This window comes from Danio rerio, chromosome 24 (genome assembly GCF_049306965.1).
Source record: "Danio rerio strain Tuebingen ecotype United States chromosome 24, GRCz12tu, whole genome shotgun sequence".
Classification (NCBI taxonomy): Eukaryota; Metazoa; Chordata; class Actinopteri; order Cypriniformes; family Danionidae; genus Danio; species Danio rerio.
The window spans coordinates 236,962-243,652 of NC_133199.1; positions in this window are offsets into that span (position 1 = coordinate 236,962).

Sequence of the window (6,691 nt, forward strand, 5' to 3'; positions counted from 1 at the left end):
AAAACATCCTTCAGAACATCTAGAGCAAGTGATGTGAATCGTGTGTTCTCTTAGTGTTTAGCATCATAACAATCTAACAGCGCCCTCTACTGGCCTGGCGTGCATAACGCAGCGTACATATGTATAAAGACAAGTTGCTTTGAAAATGCTGTCACATTCACGTCAAAAGCGTTTCAAATGCAAGGAAAAACTTCCATTTTTGACTGTTGTTTTTGTTTAAACGTAGCCTGTGTGTCACTGTCGTCGGGTGTGTGTGTGTGTGTGTGTGTGTGTCTGCTCTGTGACCAACACCACAGTAATGATCCTTTAATACAGATTCACAAGATATCGCAGACGTCCGTTCTTTCACTGAAGCTCACACTCTTATGTTTATTACAGTGTTATAACACACTGAGATTGTTCTGGAGAGTCTGTAGCTGTGTCCCAAATCCCATACTACTCCAAAGTGTTTGACAACTTACTAGTGTACGACACTTTTAATTAAAACGTACTTTAGAAATGTACTTTGTGCGAGTAGTATGAATAAAACTCATATGATCTACATCCGCCATGTTGTTCGCATCACATGACCTATGTTCGTTGGTTGCGTCGCTTCACATTATATTCATTGCATTGGATTATGGGAAAATGAAGTGTCAATACGATGTGCACTTTTTCCATTCAAATGTAAGAAATCCCAGCCTGATCTCACGAGGAAATGTAAGTATTTTACGTCTTGTCAGTTTAGTGGCTAATTTGTTCGAGTTGAGTCGTATAAGAATGTACGATTTTAAAAAGGAGGCGTGGCACCCAACCCCGCCCCTAAACCCAATTGTCATTGGGGGATGAGCAAATCGTACTAAATTGTACGTATTAGGTCGTACAAATTGACATAAATTAGCCACTAAATTAAAAAGTTATGAATTGCCGTGAGATTGCGTTGGTAATTCGGGTACTTCTCCAATGTAGTTTTTCTAATTCTGACGTACTACTCAGCTCACACACTATAAAGTAGGGAAGTATGTGGTTTGGGACGCACTGCAGGCCACGCCTCTTCAATATTTACCCATGGTGCATCTGAGCCGCTGCTCTGGATTGGCAGCGAAAGCTTTACGTGTTTATTTGGTGCCTCAGTTTGACTCTGTGTTTTTAAACTCCTCCTAGAACGATGCACTGCATGGACTTGTTTCTAAAGTTTGCATCACTTGCTTTTTTTTATAAAAAAATGTAATAAAATAAATGTGTATATTAAACATGTAATTTCAATAACGAGTTTTAAAAAGGTCAAAACGTCATGAGAAAAAAGAAATACCTCCTCTGAAGACCAATGTGTTTATACCTCAGTGTATATATATTGAGTTTGTTTGTGTTTCTCTCGAGAGCTGAATGGTTTTGGGTGTCGGTGGTACGTGTCGATGGCATTGTGTATTATTGTGGGAACGCCCTATTCCTCCTTTAAAGCATTATTGGGTTTGTTTTCTTCCGGTTCGGGATTACAAGTGCTTTACTGATGTCATTCTGTCCTTTAATGCCTCCTCAGCTGTATAGAAATGCCTTGTACTGTTTCTTTTACAAAAAAATAAACAAAACAAAACAAAAAAACTCCAGAAAGAGAGAGTAGTGGAGGATTCAGATGCTGTATGATCTGCGTCTCCTCGTGATTTTTAAAGCATTATGTATTGATTTTTTATATAGCGTGTACAGATGAACTGCATAGGATCATAGAGTGGAGATCATGTTGCTTTCTAATATAGTGGAGTAGAGATGATGGTGTGAATTAAAGAAAAACATGCTCAAACTTCCACATCTCTGTGTGCGTGCTTATTTATTTCTCTATCCTAGAGTTTTGAAGTTGCGCTGATGATGTGCAGTTGTATTTGACATTGACTCCTGTAGTGTTTTACACCTTCTATGGATTTTAATGTTTGAACATTCTTCAGGATATCTTGTTTTGTGTTCAACAGAAGAAAGAAACTCTGTTTACAACCACACGAGTGTGAGTATGGATGAGTATGGGTGCACTGTGACTATAAATATCTGATATACACAAATTTGCACAATTCTTTTCCCACAGCCTTTAAATGTATTGTACAATGATGAGTTTAAATTTTACAGCTGCAACTTTATTTCATTTAACCTCGTGTTTATATTGAACATTGGGTTTATTTCTCAGTAATGCCCCTGCTGAAGGAAACAGCATATGCTGGTAAGGTATGTTTGCTGGTCAGGACCACCAGAAAAAACAGCAAGACCAGCATCAAAACATACCTTACCAGCATAAACTCTACTGAAAAAACAGCTTAAACTAGCCTAGGCTGGTTTTATCTGTTCAACCAGGCTGGTTTTAGAGGGGGTTTGGCCACTTCCAGGCTGGTTTCCAGCCATTTTCAGCTGGTCAGGGTGGGAGATGACCAGATAAAACCAGCTTGACCAGCCTAGCCAGGCTGGAAGCCCGAGCCAAAACCAGCTATGTCCAGCTTAAACCAGGCTGGTCAAGCTGGTTGTAGTTGGGTTTAGATGGTCATTTTCCAGCCTGACCAGCTGGAAATGGCTGGAAACCAGCTTGGAAGTGGCCAAAACCCATCTAAAACCAGCCTGGTCAACCAGCTAAAACCAGCCAAAAAGTGTTTTTTTCAGTAGGGTCCTGTTTTCTTCAGCAGGGGCAGCTTTATATCACCTTTTTTGTCTAAATTAAATAATCGGGCTGCACAATACTGCATTTATATTTCATTTCATTTTCTTTTTGCCTGAGCTTGGATTACCCAAAGAAGTAGTAGCCAAAGTTCTGCTGTTTCTGTGATACAATCTTCTCATTCTGAGCTGATGGAGGACAGGAGATACGCTGAGGAACATCTGCTGTTCTCTTCAAGATGGTGAGTTTCATTACAGCAGATCTTTAAGGAGAAACTATCCCACTTTTTAATTACGGTAGAGCAGGTCGACTAAGGACAGACTCAGACATAAAGCGTGTTTGGTTTCTTATTATTCGACTGATGGAGAAGTGGTAATGTGGGCCTCTGAAAGCAGTGAATGTTTGACGGTACTGTAAATGGAGTGTTTACATGACGCGTCATCAGTCCGCCATGTTGGAAACCACGTATACCAACGAAGCTTTACAGTTAACGTTAATTATTTATAATATTTCAACAATACGATTACTGTACAACATTTAAAACTGTTTTACATCACTGTGACGGGTAGGTTAGGGCTGGGCTAGGCGTTAATAAATTACAATTTATTGGTAACTTTAAAATACAGCTTTTTCGTTAGTGTAAACTTATTGTCTACACATTATGCTCGGCTTAGGGTTGGTGATAGACGTTAACAAAATATAATTAATGGCAAATTTAATAAATAACATCAATAATTGTCGCTAGGGTGTGACGCTATTTTTTTAATTAAAATTGTACATGACGCGTCAGCAGTCCGCCATATTGGAAAAAACGTAAACAACGCGGCACTCATCGATACTCGCAGTAGCCTATAGTGATTATTGCTGGAGAAAATGATCAGTTATTGTCAAGTATTTGGCTAAAACACCTTTAGAGTCCTGTGGACTGACATAAATCAAACAGGACAGAAAAACAGCGATGAACTATGAAGTTATGGTGTGTGTCCAAACTGAAACAGCTAACTTAGACAACATTCCTCCTTGTTTTGATCATTTTTGCTAAAGTAGGTGACACATTAGGCTAATATGTTCATTTCACTGCTCAGACTTGAGTTTACCACCTATTCAGTTCAGTTTGTCAGTATAGCACACCCTTGTCTGTTAAGTCCTTCTCTATGGTGGTTTATTCAGCAGAATGAGCAGAAGGCTGTATTTAGGTGCAGAGTAACTGTACAATACATTAGGCCGTGCTGTTTACATCCCAACATCACCACTGCACATACTGAAGCAAATATGAAATATATGGTTCAGTGAACTCAAAGTGAGAATAAAAGGTCTGATTTCTCTTTTAAATGTGAGCTTTATTGCACATTTGTGTTCTTCATATAGAGATTTGGACATGCTTTATGTGGAACAATCCACAAACACAAATAATAAAATAATAAAAGCTCCTTAACCCAGTAATCAGATCATGCTGAAAAGGATTTCACTAGGACAAATGGAGGTCAATGCTTAGAGCATTCTTCAAAATATCTTCTACTGTGTTCAACAGAAGACAGAAGCTCATAAAGGTTTGAAATGTGAGTAAATGATGACAGATTTGAGTTTTTGGGGGAAGATTTGTTCACTTGACATCTTGTGTACAGATGATGATGAAGAATACAGGATCCACTCAGAGTGAAGGAAGAACAAGGTAAGAGAAGCTTTAGATCGGACTGATTTTTAATAAAGGGTTTTAATATCTAACACTGTATATTTCTCTTAATGATGACTTCAACCTCAGCCATCATGTGACTTTAATAGTAATTGTGAGCATGTTCTCTTGTGATTTCAGTTTTTGTTTTTCTACTATGGAAGTCAATGCATGGTTACAGGTTATCAACATTCTTCAAAATATCTTCTTTAGTGTTCAACAGAAGAAGCAACTCATTAAGATATGGAAACACTTGGAAGAGTGAACTGTGAGTACGTCTTCATTTTTGGGTGAAGAATTGTTATATATTTAGACTAGAAACAGGACAAAACTCAGAAGAAGACGGACAGGTTTTGCTATGGTGTGTGTGTGTGTGTGTATGTGTGTGTGTGCGCGTGTGTGTTCCTCCAGCAGAGGTCGCTCTCCTCCTGCTCATCATCTCTAAAAAATAAAAATAAATGTATTTATATTTAAATAATAATAATTAGATACGAATTTATAACAATTAATCATTAATATTTTTTTGACTCAGTGTTGGATCAAATATGATTGGGTTAATTTTTTAAAATCAATTTAAATTAAATTTTTGACCCAACTGTTGGTTTCGTACATAAATGGTTGCAATATTGGGTTAAAACAAACCATAATTATTCATAAATCATTTAAATTGTTTTGTGTGTGTGCGTGTTTGTGTGTGCATGCGTGTGTGTGTGTGCGTGCATGTATGTGTGTGTGTGGTTGATGGCATAATGTTGAGTTAAAACAACCCAGCAGTTTTTTGAGAGTATCTTTTATGCCACTTGAAAAAATTCTGGGTTGTCATAACAAACATTGGGTCAAATCTATCAAACCAATCCTTAGAATAAAGTTATTATTTTATATGTATTTGAATATGAATTATTCGATATGATTTTTTGTGTTTGTCCATATAACAATAACCAAGTTATTTTCAGAGTGCATCATTATCACTTATTGATGGTGTACTCGTGCAGATTTAATACCAAAAACTAAAAAAGCTCCTCATAGTCTCATGTTCATAATGATTTCATCATTTTCCCACTGTGACTTTCACTTTTTTCTGCAAGGCACACAAAAGAAGATATTTGGCAAAATGTTCATGCTGCACTTTTTCTAATCATGTTCATATGCTCTTCTGTGTGTGTAAATAAGACGTGTGGTTTTGGTTTATAGTCTGTTCGGGTTCATAATTCAGCTGTATTTTAGGAGATGTTGTGGGTCTTGTTTGCATAATCGTAATGTAATCAAACTCAGCCTAATAAGTCTGATTTCCAGCCCACAGTTCTTCTGCATGGAGTTAAAGAGAATATATTAAATCTCAAAAGTCCCTTATGATCATGTTTTCTCTCTCCACTTCGACCCAGCCTTTTTATTTGCATTAATTAAAGCAGTAAAACAGCATCAACAGCGCTGGAGCTTCAGTGCATCAGTCCGACATCCATTTAAACATCTTTAATCATTTCAGCCCACATTTCCTGAAGAACAGCAGAACTAATGCCATCTTCATACGTTAGAATGTGTGCTGTTAACATATACAGTGACAATACAGTAACTGTGTGCATATACATTAGATTAGTCAGTAGCAAAGACAAGACTGATGATCTATTCTCACTTAAACACTGAAGATATTGTCAGTGCTGGCTGTTCTGCTGGTTCTGGAGGTGCGAGATCCAGCTGGAGGACTGAAGAAACACACCGATCCAACAACTCCTGCTGCTGTGTTTCTGTCCAAAGATGCTGATTAGACTCATGCACATCACTGTAATACTGCGTAAATGATCAGTGAGAGGATGAGTGTGTCCATCAGTGCTGCACAGTGGAGCATCTCCTCCTCAGCTCCTGCTGCTCCTGCACAGATCTCACTGAGAGGAGTGGAGTGTGCTGCGCTGTCGGGATTCTCCACTGGGCTGTTTGTTCTCCTCTAATACATGAGTCAGAAGACCAAACGCAGTGAACACGGTGAATGTGGAGGCGTGAGACGGGAGCGCAGACAGAAGCTCATATACTGTAGTTTGTGAAGACTGACCTTTGACCTGTGACGTCACTCCTGCAGCTCTGGTCAGCTGTAGATCAGTGTTTACTGTAGTAGTGGAGTGTGTTCAGCAGGAGAGCTGCAGATCTGGACGGTGGACGCGCTGCTGAGAGCGCAGATGGAGGATATTTATAGCTCAGTGTTGATGATTTAGCCTGAACACGAGCAGCTCATGTGTAGAGAACTCACCTTCATCTCTATAGACATTTACAGACATAAACACGGCACGGTCCTCCCTCTCTCTGTCTGACAGGTGAGCAGTTTGAGCAGCTGGACATCTCCAGTTGTGCTTCAGGTCAGTGGAGGCTCCTTATATAGAGAGTTTAGTGTCAGGTGAGGAGTATTGAAGTCATCCGAC